Source organism: Gorilla gorilla, chromosome 3 (assembly GCF_029281585.2).
Source record: "Gorilla gorilla gorilla isolate KB3781 chromosome 3, NHGRI_mGorGor1-v2.1_pri, whole genome shotgun sequence".
In the NCBI taxonomy this organism is placed as follows: domain Eukaryota; kingdom Metazoa; phylum Chordata; class Mammalia; order Primates; family Hominidae; genus Gorilla; species Gorilla gorilla.
The window spans coordinates 54818127-54834063 of NC_073227.2; the positions used below are offsets into that span (position 1 = coordinate 54818127).

The 15937-nt window shown below is 36.7% G+C and overlaps 1 protein-coding gene across 10 annotated transcripts in view; it reads right to left on the reverse strand.

Annotated features, from left to right (window-relative positions):
• The window catches only part of COX7B2 (cytochrome c oxidase subunit 7B2), a 171954-nt gene that overhangs the window by 72608 nt on the left and 83409 nt on the right, over window positions 1-15937 (reverse strand). Inside the window, exon 4 of one of the 10 annotated variants that reach the window (XR_010133221.1) lies at window positions 5498-5779. The exons of the other annotated variants lie outside the window; for them this stretch is intronic. The gene's annotated coding sequence lies outside the window, so the exon portion shown is untranslated. Of the gene's footprint in view, window positions 1-5497; window positions 5780-15937 lie in introns of those variants that run through there. 10 annotated transcript variants of the gene reach the window in all.

Here is a 15937-nt window from a genome sequence, read left to right on the forward strand (position 1 = left end):
TTCTTTTTAATGTAGGCGTTTATTTCTATAAACTTTCCTCTAAAACTGCTTTTGCTGTCTTCCATAAGTTTTGGTATGTTGTGTTCCCATTGTTGTTTGTCTCAAGATATTTTTTTAAATTTATCTTTTGATTTCTTCTTCAATCCATTGGTTGTTCAGGAACATGTCATTTAATTTCCACAAATTTATGAATTTTTCATGATTTATCTAATTACTAGTTTCATACAATTATTGTCAGAAATGGTACTCAATAGGACTTAAATATTCATACATTTTTAAAGAAATGTTTTATCACCTAACATTGTTTCATGTATTCTGGAAAAAATGTCTATTTTTCTGCTGCTGCTGGATGGAAAGTTCTGTATATGTCTGCTAAGTCCATTTGGTCAAAAGTTCAATTTAAGTCCAGCATTTACCAATTAATTCTCTGGTTAATATATCCATTGTTGAAAGTGGGGTACTGAAGCCTCATCCTATTATTGTACTGCTATCTATTTCTCTTTATGTTCATTAATAGTTTACGTATTTAGGTGGTCCAATGTTGTGTAAATATATATTTTCAATGATTAGGTCATCTTGATAAACTGATCCATGTCGTTCAGTCACAATCTTCTTTGTCCCATGTTACTTTTTTGACTTCAAGTCTATTTTATCAGATAAGTATAGCCACTGCTGCTTTCTTTGATTACAATTTGCATCTAATATCTTCTTCCATCCCTTCACTTTCAGCCTCTGTATATCCTTAAAGCTTGCGTGGGTCTCTCTCAGGCAGCATATAGTTGGATATTGATTTTTAACCATTCAGCCACCCTGTGTTGAATGTAAATGGATCACATTATCCAATCAAATTACACAGATTGGTTGAATGTGATCAATTTACATTCAAGGTTGTTACTGATACATAGGGACTTGCTACTGCCATTTTGCTATTTGTTCTCTGCTTCTTTTGTAGTTTCTTTGTTCTTTTATTTCTCTCTTGTCATCTACCTTTATAATTTGATAATTTTCTGTAGTGCTAACCTTTGCTTCTTTTATCTTTATCATTAGTGTAGCTGATGTAGGTTTTTTGTGTATGTGGTCACCATGAGACTGATAAAAGTATCTTATAGTCTACTATTTTAAGCTAATAATTTGTTATATACAAAAACTCGAGACTTTAATCCCATTTAAATTTTTGATGTCACAATTTACATCTTTTTCTATTGTGTGCTTTGTAACATTTATTATAGCTTTAGTTATTTTTGATGATTTTGACTTTTAACCTTCATACTAGAGATATTTATGACTTACACAACACCATTAAAGTATTGGAACACTCAGGATTTGACTATGTATTTGCCTCTAGCAGTGAGTTTTATATTTTCATATGTATTAATGATAGTAATGATCATCCTTTGGTTTCTACTTGAAGAACTTCCTTAAGCATTTCTAGTAAGGCAGCTCCAGTTGTAATAAATTCTCTTGGCTTGTGCTTGTCTGTCAAAGAAGTATTTCTCCTTTATTTCTGAAAGACAGCTTTGCTAGGTATACCACTCTTGGCTGATAGATTTATTTTTTTCCTTTCAGCACTTTGACAATATAATTCCATTCTCTCCTAAACTGCAAGATTTCTCCTGAGAAATCTGCTGATAGTCTAATAGAGATTCTCCTATATGTGGCTTGATGGTTTTTCTCTTACTGCTTTTAAAATTCTCTCTTTATCTTTGACTTTCAACAGTTTGGTTTTAATGTGCCTCAGAAGGAGTCTCTTTGGGTTGAATATATTTGGAAATCTCTGAGCTTCATGGATCTGGATGTCCATATCTCTTCCCAGACCTTGAATATTTTCAGCAATTATTTCATTAAATAGACTTTCTGTTCCTTTGTCTTTCTCTTATGTTTTTGGGGACTCCAATGATCAAATATTTATTCACTTAATGGTGTGCCATCAGGCCTGTAGGCTTTTCTTTTTTTAACTATTTTAATTTTCCTTTGAGTCATGTCAAAAGACCTATACTGCAGTTCAAAAATTCTTTCTTTTTGATCTTGTCTGCTGTTAAACCTCAACCATACATATATAATTTTTTATTTCATTGATTGAATTATTTAGCTCCAAGAATTCTGTCTGGTTCTTTAATATAGCTCCTATTTGAATTTCTCATTCGGATCATTGTTTTCCTAATTTCATTGAATCATTTATTTCTATTATCTTGTATCTCACTAAATTTCGTTAAGATCATTATTTTGATTTCCTTTTTAGGCAATTTGTAAATTGTTGTTTCTGTGGGGTCAGTTACTGGAGAATTATTGTGTTCCTTTGGTGGAGTCATATTTCCTCACCTTTTCATGTTTCTTGTGTCTCTGCATTGATGTCTGTGCATCAGACAGTGCAGTCACTTCTTCTAAACTTTACAGAGCAGCTTTCATAGGGGGAGACTTTCACATACAGGTTGAACACGGTGCAAGCAACTCTCCATGTGGACACAGAGGTGTAATCTACATTCAGCTTCTTCCACTGTGATCAATGTTAGTGATGACTGGAGGTGCTTACATGGCCTAGACTATAGGAATTTGTTTCAGTAATGGTGGCTGCATAGGTTATTAGGGCAAAGGCTTTAGGGATCCTCTTATTCTTGTTTTTCTCACAGTGGGGAGTCTTAGCTGGGGATTTTTCTTGAAATTGGGTCTGATATGGCTTTCAAGCAGCACTGAAATATAGTGCAGCACTATAATATAATACAGTATATAATACAGTAGCACTAGAATATAGGACACATATTCTTGGAGCAGCTGTGGAACTGGGTTCCTGGGCTAAGAGTTTTGTCAAAATACTGTAGTTCCCAGAACTTGAGGCCGTAGGCTCACTCTCCAAAGCACAAGAGAATGCAATTCTCCCACTAAGCTGAGGCCTATCTCTCTGAGGCACATCCCAGTAGCTTTGTCCCAGGAGCTTGGATGTAGCTATGGTTCTGACCCTGGGAGGCACCAGCATGGATCTGAATAAAAATTAAAAAAAAAGAAGTCCTACAGAGGCTCAGGCCCCAGAGACTTGGGCACAGCTGCAATTCAGGACCCAGAACAAACAGGGCACACTGGCAGGTGGGCTCCAGGGAATAAGGTACCATGAGGTGGTGACTCTGGAACTGGAAATGATAGGACATAGGAGTATCCCAGACTTTATAAGGCCAGGTATAGCGGCAAGGATGTAAGTTCCTGATATGATTTAGGCCCCAGGGGACAGGGAACAGTACAGTGATGCTTCCACTTCCAGAAGAGGGGGGATGTCTTGGCAGTTCAGACTGTAGGAGTCTAGTCCAGTTCCAGGTAGGGAGGACACTGTGGGCTTTTCGACCTGAAGGTGCATAACCGCAGCTCAGCCAATGCTCTGATTCCCTGGGACTAAAGGCACTGTGTCTGTTTAGCCCCAGAAAGTGCAGCTACATGGGTCAGCAGAGCCTCTGGATCACTGGGTTCAGGGTGTGGCATCAACTATAATGCTTAGAGGTACAGCTGCTTCATTGGGTCAGGGGCTCATATTTCCAGGGTGCAGGCTGCTGCCTCACCTATTGCACAGGGCAGGGGGTTACTGCTCCAGTATGCCAGTGGCTTGAGGTCCCTGGGAAATGGGTTGATGCCTCAGCTGTGGCACCAGATCATGACTGTCCCCACAGTTAAAAGGCCCCAGGTCCCTCAGGGCAGGGCACCACTTCAGCTTGACCCTGAGGGAAGAATGCACCAGCAACTGGGATGGGGGTAAAAGAATAGCTTTGTGGTAGCTTGACTCTAGGGAGTAGGCCATAAGACAAGATTTCATTCCTTTATATGATTAAATAATATTCAATTGTGTATGTACATCTATTTACCAAATTTTCTTTATCCATTCATCTGTTCATGGACATTCAGATGATTCCATATCTTGGCTATTGTAAATACTGCTGCAGTAAACATGAGAGTGCAAATTATCTCTTCAATATATGAATTTCTTTTCCTTGAAACACTTCAGGACATTGGACTGGACAAAGATGTTATATGGAACACTTCAAAAGCACAGATAATGAAAGCAAACATAGATCACTCAGATTATATCAAATGAAAAAGTTTCTGCACAGCAAAAGAAACTCATAAGTGGGAGCTGAACGATGAAAACACATGGACACAGGGAGGGGAACATCGCACACTGGGGCCTGTCGTGGGGTGGAGGGCAAGGGAAGGGAGAGTATTAGGACAAATACCTAATTCATGCTGGGCTTAAAACCTAGATAACGGGTTGATAGGTGCAGCAAACCACCATGGCACATGTATACCTATGTAACAAATCTGCACATTCTGCATGTGTATCCCAGAACTTAAAATAAAAATAAAAAAGAAACAATCAACAGAGTAAAGAGACAACTTGTAAGGCTGAAGAAAAGACATGAAAACTATTCATCTGACCAGCAGTTAATACCCAGAATATAAAAGAAACACAAACAACTTAACAGAAAAAAAACTAATAATCTGATTTTAAAATTCTGAATAGACATTTCTCAAAAGGAGACATACAAGTGGCCAAGAAATATATGAAAAAATGTTGAATATCGCTAATCCTCAGAGAAATGAAAATCAAAACTGTAATGAGATATTATCTCATCCCCATTAAAAAGGCAATTATCAAAAAGACAAAAGTAGCAAATGCTGGTGGGGATGTGGAGAAAAGGGAACTCTTATACACTGTTGGTAACCATTATGGAAAATAGCACGGAGGTTCTTCAAAACCTAAAAATAGAAAACCAGGTGATTCAGCAATCATATTACCGGGTATTTATCCAAAGGAAAGGAAATCGGTATATTAAAGGGACTGTTTTTAAAGACTTATTTGCCTAATCTTGGTTTGTCATTGAACACCAAACTTGCAGCAGTTTCAGATTTCAGAAATAGACTTCCATTTTGTTTCCTTATTCACTGGAGAAGTGCTTTCTGCAAGGTGATACAAAATTTGGCTTTCCAATGTGAATCTTTAATCCCCAGTCCTGTGCAAACCAGGAAAAAGTGATCCATAATGTGTCTCTTTAAGTGGATCCTTTTTAGATGTGTTCATTTTCCCACAAAAATTACTAACTGTATAGTCAACCTGAGTGCAAACTATACAACATTTATAGCCAAAAGAAAAGTTTACTTAGTTATTTAGGATATAAACTAAGTCTATAGTTACTTTTTAATAAAGCCAGCTTAGAAAAGTTTCCTTTAAAAACATATATGTAAAGTAAGAGTTATATACCTCATACTATTGAACGACAGTAAGTTATGATAAGGTCCTTGGCAATGAATGATTTTAATTATACTGCAGGATTGATCACTTTTTACATCAATGTATCACTGATGAGTTGACTGCTCCTGTTGAAGATATTTCAGCATTATTTATGATCATTTGCAGTAGTCATTTTTAATAAAGGGAATTGTATCTGTTGATTAAAAAATCATAACAATTCTATCATTCTTCTGTATCCTTAGTATATTCCAATAAATTAGATGTGGTTTAAGAAAATGTTACTTGAGGGCCAGGCACATTGGCTCACGCCTGTAATCCCAGCACTTTGGGTGGCCGAAGTAGGCGAATCACTTGAGGCCAGGAGTTGGAGACCGGCCAGGCCAACACGGCGAAACCCCGTCTCTACTGAAGATACAAAAATTAGCCAGGCGTGGTGGTGCATGCCTGTAGTCCCAGCTACTCAGGAAGCTGAGACAGGAGAATTGCTTGAGCCCGGGAGGCGGAGGTTGCAGTGAGCCGAGATTGCACCAGGCTGGGCGACAGATCGAGACTCTGTCTCAAAAAAAAAAAAAAAAAAGAGAAAGAAAACGTCACTTGAGAAGCATGAAAGTACTCAGACGGCAAGTAATAATCATCTCCAACTGGGGTCTAAAGTTATACTCTTCTCTTACATTTTGTGGTATCTATTAATTTTGTGAAATAAGTATGAACAAAACTATAGGTTCAATAAATTGACACAGAGTTGATTCTACTCAGAACTCATGACAGTCACATTTATTATTATGGCCTGCAGTGTAATAATTATCTATCCTACTTGTTAATTCTAATAAAACCTTTTTCTTTTTATATTGTATGTTTTGTGCATCTTGAATCTTCCTTGCCTCTCCTCAGTACTAATCAACAAAATTCCAGACTTTAACCTTGGAAATTACAGGTTAACTGTAAATAAAAGAAGTTTCAACAAATTAAAAAGAATCTGCCTTCTCCTACAGCTGCAGAAATGCAGATTCAATTTTGCACAAATGGTGAATTAAGAACTTAAAAAAAAAGAGTATCACTCTTATTTCTCGTCCAAGATGAGGGGAATATGTAATCCTTTTACTTTCTATTATTAAAACTGTCCCTGGAAGTGTTATTTGAACAAAGGATTCTTATGATATCAGGGCTTCAGAGAAATGTTGCAGTGTTCTGTGAAAATAAGCTTTAACCTCTAAAATGTCTCTAATACAGATTAATTGTCTTAGCAGATAACACTTTGTTTCCCTGGTAATAATATTTATATTTACCTTTCTGTTTTGAAAAAGTACCAATGCTTATAAGATTTGTCAAAGCACAAGAGGACCACTAACACTCCTCTTCTCTCTCACTCTCAGGCATGAAACGAGACCCGTGACTATTATGGATATGTAGGCCCTCCTTATATCCTCACCAGTGGTGGCCACTGTCGGTCAGTCCTCTGGGTGATAAAGTATACATATAAATATATACTGAGTACAAGACTGACATTATACCCTACAACTATTATAGCCTGTAAAATTATTGTGTTTCTGAATATTTGTGAATGAAACAAATTGTTGTTTGGTATTCAATGACCTTGATATGGTCAAATCTTAACTCATATTCTTCCTTTAAACCTCATGAATATTGAATTTCTTTGCCATCGTTAACATATGCTTTGTCCTTTCTGGCCTCTAGTTATGTTATTGGGCTGTTCTCTCGGCCTTGAATGACCCCTCTTAATTCTTTCTCTATCTTCTATCTCTAATGGCCACTAAAATGCGACCACATTTGAAATTCCAACCATCCTTAAACCTGAACTGAAGTTCTTCTTTAAATTCTCATGGTACTTTACTCATAACTCTTTAAAAAGGTCTATTCTGTATTATAGTTATTTATAGTTATTATATCTATTATGATGTAATCATCATAAAATTATAATTTGTCTGAATCTTGTTATCCCCTGCAGTTACGAGCAAAGCATCTTGTACATCATAGGACCTCAAATGAATGCTGAAAATATTATTTAATGTCATTTTTTTTGCATTAGGATGCTTTTCCACAGGCAGAAAAACAATCTGCTGCAAATAATAAAGGAATTATAGTCTATGAGGGATTCACTTGAAGCAGAATATAACTTCTCATTGATTTGTTTTCACTATAGCTGAGGTTGTATGTAGACTAGAAATAAATCTATGTTACAGACATTCATGTAATAAGTAATTGCTGAGCTATCACTGCTTACTGATTGAGTCTTACTTTGAAGTCCTTGTAGCTTGTTTGTGAGGGTAAGCCTCAGAGAATTTTTTTAAGTGGGAAGTTAGATTCAGTATTTTGCTTCACTTTGTCTTTTAGATTTAGTGTATGAAGGGAAAGAGTGATTCTATCTTAGCTCAGTGCTTTCAGCAGCTGCTCATGCTACAGAGTGGGAAATATTTTTTAAAAAGACATACAAGAAAAAAGAGGATAGAGTCATAACTGAGGGGAAGCAAGTTAATTTTAAGCCTCTGTTATTCAAGCTAAATGGTTAACTGACAACCAGTTACTGTTCTTTGCTAGAGTTTATCTTGGTTGAACTGTGTATGCATGGACAATAGGAAGAATTAGAAGGAAAGTAAAAGTTATTTAATGTTTGCCAAGAGTCAGGCCCTCTGCTAAGTGATTTGCATAAATTATTTTTTCCATTATAATAACAATTTGGGATATAGGTAGATTCAATATCCCCTTTCTATTGATGAAGACATTGAGGTTTTCAGGATATAAATGTAGCTACAAGGTCAATAGACAAGCCGGGGTACACATTTCAGTCTCTCAGTCCCCCAGGTCTATAGGCTCTCCATTATAACATGCTGAATAAACTCAAATATAAGCTGAAGATTCACATTTTTACTGTACTCTTTTCTCTAACCTTTCTGACACTCTTTAATTGGGCAACTTTAATTTGTTATCTAACTTTAGGCTCTAAACATTCTGAATAATTACATAATCAAGTCATAATCCTAGGTCACAAAGTAAATCAAACTTTCTCAAATACTCTTCCCTCTTAAGGAAACATGATAAAGTGAATATAGCCCGAAGAGGCTAATAGTCTAGTTGCAGAGTCAGACTCAATGAAATTTAAAGAAAGCCAGGAGGTGAGGATAAAACCGGGACAGCTGAAAGAAGGGCAGGTTCCCTAATCATCTCAGTAGATTACAGTTTTGTCACTGAGAAGAGCTGGAGGGTCACCCTACTGAGACCCCCTTCAAGCATGTTTTTCCCTCAGCTTCAGAACTTACTTTGTATATGAGATGTTTGAATAAATCTTTGAACCTACGCATTTCTCAGCAGAACACAGAAAAGGAACTGATTAGAAATTTAAATTTCAGAAACATTCAAAATTGCAAAATAGAGATTTCTTCCCAAAATACTATGCAGAGGCTTCCAGTGAGTCTTCTTATGCTCATTACAAAAGGTAAGTATACTGGCATCCACACTTGGATGGACTATTTGAAAACACACAGGATGGTTGGAAAAATTAGAATAGGTAAAGGTAAAGATAATATGTCAATTAATCAATGCCCCTCTATGCAGTCAGTGACCTTTATTGAATCTCCTGTCTTACCAATCTTTTGCACATCCAGCAGAAGGTGGGAAGGGTCAGTTTGTCAGTGTCTTTTACTGAAGGTCCATTGTTCAGAGAATTGCAGTGAACTTGATAAAGAATACATGAACATAGAAAACAGACTACTAGAGGCCGGGCGCCGTGGCTCACGCCCGTAATCCCAGCACTTTGGGAGGCCGAGGCGGGTAGATCACGAGGTCAGGAGATCGCGACCATCCTGGCTAAAACAGTGAAACCCCGTCTCTACTAAAAAAAATACAAAAAAAATTAGCTGGGTGTGGTGGCGGGCGCCTGTAGTCCCAGCTACTCAGTAGGCTGAGGCAGGAGAATGGCGTGAACCCAGGAGGTGGAGTTTGCAGTGAGTGGAGATCAAGCCACTGCACTCCAGCCTGGGCGACTGAGCAAGACTCTGTCTCAAAAAAAAAAAAGAAAGAAAACAGACTACTAGATCTCAAGCATCTTTCATTGTAATGGAAAAACAAATAAGTACACAAAAATTTTGTCATTATTATGGTCAGTGTCCTTTGGCATGGCACACACATGAGTAATCAATCATCTCTATAAAATGAACCACAGATGGCATATTAGTCTTAACTGTTCCACAAACACAGGGCCTCTGTTCTGTGCTAACGACTTTAGATATGCCAGTGTTGCATGAATTACTTATTTGGCTGTTTCCCCCCCAACACTGTAAGTTTTAAGCATAAAAAATTCTTTCTACTTATTACAGTGTATCAGGTGCTTTATACAGTAGGGTGCTCGATAACTATTTTTGAATGCATGATTGAATAAATGAATAAAATGTTTTCAGTTTCACTTTGGTATGTTCACAATCACCTCGAATTTTGCCCTTTTTAAAACAAAGCCTTTTTAAAAAATCATGTAGCCTTCTCTTGGCTGATAGGTGATAGATTTTCTTGCATAATAGAGATTATTAAATGACCACTTCTCATGCAAAAAAATCTATAAAATGAGGGTAAATTTGATCTGGAGGACTTCCCAACCCACTCTCATTTATCAAAAACCCTTTAGCGGAACCCCCTCAAGGTCACACCTCATTCATTCCCTCTACAGAGGTATATTGACCCCCATGCTAAGGGCTGGAGGCAGAGCGGCAAACTAACATGCCACTCTTAGGAAGCTTTCAGTTCAGAGGTAGGAAAGTCACTAAAAGAGACAACAATTACAAACCATGGTTAAAAGTTAAATCAGGGGTGTCCAATCTTTTGGCTTCTCCAGGCCACACTGCAAGAAGAAGAATTGTCTTGGGCCACACATAAAATACACTAAAACTAACGATAGCTGATGAGCTAAAAAAAAAAAAAAAAAAAAAAAAAATTCAGACAAAAAACTCTCATTATGTTTTAAGAAAGTTTATGAATTTGTTGTGGGCCACATTCAAAGCTGTCTTGGGCCACATGTGGCCTACAGGCCAAGGGTTAGACAAGCTTGTGTTAAAGCAGTATATTATTTGTGTTAAAGTAAAACAGTATATAATTCTACTTATTACTATGTATCAGCTGTTTTATATATTAGGGTGCTCAACAATTATTTTTGAATGTGTGACTGAATAAATAAATAAAATTTTTTCAGTGTCATTGTGGCATGGTCACAATTACCTTGATCATCCTAATCCTTACTTGGGACTAGACAGGGAATCCTGATCTACTTAGATATGGATTAGGATAAGCAAGGCCATATGCCAGATATTTCAATCAGATGTCTTCGTTCCACCAAGCATTGCATCTCTTCTTCAAAGCTGACATATGGCCCCCAACATTTTTGGTACCAGGAACCGGTTTCGTGGAAAACAATTTTTTCACAGACCAGTGGGGATGGTTTCTGGATGATTCAAGCACGTTACATTTATTGTGCACTTTCTTTCTATTATTATTACACTGTAATATGTAATGAAATAATTATACAACTTACCATAATATGGAATCAGTGGAAGCCCTGAGCTTCTTTCCCTCAACTAGATGGTCCCATCTGGGGGAGATCGGAAACAGTGACCTATTATCAGGCATTAGATTCTCCTAAGGAGCACACAATTCAGCATGCACAGCTCACAACAGGGTTTCCGGTCCCATGAGAATCTAATGCCTCTGCTGATCTGACGGGAGGTGGAACTCAGGCAATGACGTGAGCAATGGAAAGCAGCTGTAAATATAGATGAAGCCTCACTCACTTGCCTGCCTCTCACCTCCTGCAGTGCAGCCTAGTTCCTAACAGGCCATGGGCTGGTACCGGTCCATGGCCTGCGGGTTGGGGATCCCAGCTCTATCTAATCTGATATCTTGCTTTTGGTTAAGATATTACAGGAGGCTGGGCACAGTGGCTAACGCCTGTAATCCCAGCACTTTGGGAGGCCAAGGTGGGCAGATCACCTGAGGTCAGGAGTTCGAGACCAGCCTGACCAACAAACCCCATCTCTACTAAAAATACAAAATTAGCTGGGCATGGTGGCACATGCCTGTAACCTCAGCTACTCAGGAGGCTGAGGCAGAAGAATCACTGGAACCTGGGAGGCAGAGGTTGCAGTGAGCTGAGATCATGCCATTGCACTCGAGCCTGGACAAAAAGAGCAAAACTCCATCTCAAAAAAAAAATATATAGATATAGATATTACAGCAGTAGGCAGGCAGTATACCTCAAAAAGTAATCCAATCTCACGTAAGAGTTGAAAATTTAGATTTAATAGCCCATGACAGAAAGTCAGTCAGAATTACTACAGTCGAAACCTGAGAATCTGAATTTTAACAATTTTTTTAAATGAGTTGTATGCATGCTAAAGTAAGATCCACTGCCTTATGCTGACCTTGCTTCTTTAAAAACCACTTCTGCGTTTCATATCTGGTTGTTTTAGTTAAAGCTCTTCTGCTCTGAGTTCAATCTCAAATATGCATTTTCAATTAATTATTTTTAACAAGGTGTCAAATAAATTCGATAAGGAATCATGAGGTAAAAGCCATGAGAGACACTTGAAAGACGCACCAGAGAGAATTCAGTCACTCTCATCAAAGAAAATATTGTTAGATAGCATAGATAATTTCTTCTGAGAGAAATTACTTTTCCAGAAGAAAACATGGACTCTATTTGGCAGCAACCTTCTTTGAAGTTTGCGGCAAATCCCAAATAAACTTTAAATATATTTGACTCTATGTGTTAACAATCTATGCTTGAACTGACATAAATTAGTACACAACACAATAAGCAAAGAATGTATAATCCTATGCAGCAGTGTGTTCAGTGATATAAGAACTAGATACAGAATGTGACAGAACTCTACGATTTACTTTTTTATATTAAGCCGATCATTTAATTCTTCTGTGCAACAAGTTCCCTAATCTTCAGTAACGTGGCTATTAATACCTATACTACACATGTAGGAAGGAGAATAAAATAGAATAAAGAGTGTAAACAGTATAAAATCTGAAGTGTTATTCAAATGTATAAGTTAAATAATCATCATTGTCACACATATTTATTATCAATATAGAACACTGAAGATTATAATGAAATGTTCTGGAGTCTCTGCTGATTACCTATATTATAAACTAAGCCTAGGAAACTAAAATCATGGCATATGTCTCTCACATTGCCAAAATTGTTGCCAAGTGTTTAATACAGTAGAGGTACAGAGGTTATTCAATTTTTTTTGTTTGTTTTGTTTGTTTGTTTGTTTGTTTTGAGACAGAGTCTCACTCTGTCGCCAGGCTGGAGTGCAGTGGTGCAATCTCAGCTCACTGCAAGCTCTACTTCCTGGGTTCAAGCGATTCTCCTGCCTCAGCCTCCTGAGTAGCTGGGACTATAGGCGCACGCCACCACACTGGGCTAATTTTTGTATTTTTAAGTAGACACGGGGTTTCACCATGTTGGCCAGGATAGTCTCCATCTCCTGACCTCGTGATCCGTCTGCCCCACCCTCCTGAAGTGTTGGGATTACAGACGTGAGCTACCAAGCCCAGCCTCAATTGTTGTTTTCAATAGAAAATATGGGAGTTTTTGTTTCTTGAGGAGAGGACCACAAACATGAACTAAATCACTTCCACAAAACTAACATGGCGTATGCCTCAAAAGTGAGAGATTATAGCTGTAAGACTCCAGAATACAAAATAAACTAGGAGAAAAGCTTGAGGAGATAAAAAAATAATAATATAGAGAGGATCCAGGTGAGGAGAGGGCTCTGGGGCACAGAGGAAGAGAGAAGTATCTATTTGTTGATTTTTTTCTTCCTCACATGACCTGGATGAATGTTTGCCCACCCTTTGTCACAGGAAGGAATACAACACTATGCCAACTTGACACAGAAACAGAAAAACTGGCAAAGAAACAGAAAAAATAACTACATTAAAAAACCATTAAATAAACTTAAATTCTATTTAAAAATGGCCTTTATGGCCTAGATGTTTTCACAATTCTATCAAGATTTCAAAGAACAGATACCCATCTCACATACACTTTTTAAATGATTACCCAGTGTACTTCATGGGCCTATTAAATCCCAGATTCTAAAACTAGATAAGAAAAGGGTTCATGAATGTAGACATAAATTATTAGATAATTGAATATTCCAATACATAAAAAATAATAGGTCAGAAATAAAAATAGCTAGAAAGAACTTCAGTTTTATCTTTAGATAACAAAAAACAAAAACAAAACTATACAAATAGCAAATTAACAATTTTCTTAAGCCCACTGGAGAACTGAGGTCTCAATATAAACAATTACTCTAAATCCAGAGAGAAAGAGATGCCTGCATGGAGAAGCAGGACCAGCATTTCCTTAACATGGAAATGTGCCAGTGTTACAGTGTGAAGCCCCCAAGGGCCTACAGATATAGGTGTGTTCTGTTTTATAGGCTTTTGTTCCAGGAAACCCACCCCAAGATAACTAGGAAAATCAGTGAAAATCCTGAAACAGAGGCCTCCAAGGTTCTGCTGGGTGGGAAATAGCCACTATTTCCAAAATTCCATCCAGATAAATCACCACTATTTATCTTATACAAAAAAAGCCTTGATCTGTAGGTAGAATTTTATATATTATATATTATATTAGTATATGTATTTCTATGTATGTGCACACATACACATATAATATATAATGTGTGTATGTATATCTCCTTGACCATATACTAAACTTTAAGAAATTTAAAATGATAGAAATGAACAAAGTACATTTCTAGCCCATAAGGGAATTAAACTATGAATCAATAACAGAAAGACATCTGAAAAAGCCCCAAATATTTGGAAATTAAACAACACACTTCTAAATAACTTATCAACTGAAAAGGAACTCTCAAGGATCAATCATAAAATGAAAAATTTTAATATAATAAAATAAAATGTGTAAAAATTGTGGAATTCAGCTAAGGTGGTATTAGAAAGAAATTTATATCATTAATTGCTTACATTAAAAATAAAGTTGTAAGGTCAGCAACATAAATTACCTTACAAAAATTGAAAAAAATGGTAGCAAACTAAATACAAAGCCAAAATAAGGCAAAAATATGTAAAGATTAGAGTGGAAATCATGAAACTAAAGCAGAAAACAACAGACAAAAATCAAAGAAGCAAACAAAGTTAAATTAAAAATTAATAAAATTGGCAAACCTATAGCAAGACTGATCAAAAAAAGAGAGAGAGAAAACACAAATTATTAATATCAGGAATGAAAAAAAAAGACATCATTCTGGATACCACAAATACCCAAAAGACAATTTTAAAATACTATAAAACTCTATTCCCCCAAATTTAATAACTTCGGTGAAATTTACCACATCCTTAAAAATACACAAACTAGCAAAATTCACTGAAGGAAAAATAAATACCTGAATAACCTTATATCTATTAATGAAATTAACTTCCCAAGACAGAGCTAGTAAGAAACTGAATCCCTGAACAGACCAATAATGAGTTCCAAAATGGAATTAGTAATAAATAGCCTACCATTACCAAAAAAAGCCCAGGACCTGATGGATTCATGGTCAAATTCTACCAGCTGTACAAAGAAAAGTTGATACCATTCCTACAGAAATATTCCAAAAAACTGAGGAGGAGGGACTCTTGCTCAACTCATACTATGAGGCAAGCATCATCTTCATACCAAAATCTGGCAACATGCCCATCTTTTGGAAGAAATCCTTGCAAGATAGTGAGGTATACATCGCTGGCCCTCATGAGAGAATGAAATTGAGCCCGTTGAATCAGCCTTACTTGTGCCAAAGTCAATCAGCTTTTTCGTTATTCACTAACCCGTCATGCTGCCGTATGTGATTACAGTCAAGAGATAGAAAAATAGACAAACAAACAAACAAAAAAACACTTAATCATTTACTGTTGGCTAGCCTACTCAAAAATGAAGTTCAACTTTCTGATGTATTTCTGAGCCCACTTATTATGTATTACTGTTTGTGTAAAAAAAAAAAAAAAAAGCAAATTCACCATTATCAAGTAGGCTTCATCACCAAATGCAAGGTTGGCTTAACATATGCAAATCAATAAATGTAATTCATTGCATAAAAAGAACTAAAGAAAAAAAACACATGATTATCTCAATAGATACAGAAAAGGCTTTTGATAAAATTGAACGAACCTTCATGTTAAAAAACTCTCAATAACCTAGGTATAGAAGGAACATACCTAAAAATAATAGAAGCCGTCTATGACAAACCCACAGCCAACATTATATTGAATAGGCAAACGCTGGAAGCATTCCCCTTGAAAACAGGCAAAAGACAAAGATGCGATGCCCTCTCATCACTCCTCTTCAACACAATATTGGAAGTCCTAACAAGAGCAATCAGGCAAGAGAAAAAAAATAAAACGAATCCAAATATGAAGAAAGGAAGTCAAACTATCACTGCAGATGACATGATTCTAGATCTAAAAACCCCCCAGTCTTGGCCCAAAAGCTCCTCCAGCTGATAACCAACTTCAGCAAAGTTGCAGAATACAAAATCAATGTTCAAAAATCATTAGCATTCCTATACAACAATGACAGCCAAACCGAGAGCCACATCAGAAAGGCAATCCCATTCACAATTGCCATACAAAAGCATAAAATACCTAGGAATACAGCTAACTAGGTAGGTGAAATATCTCTACAAT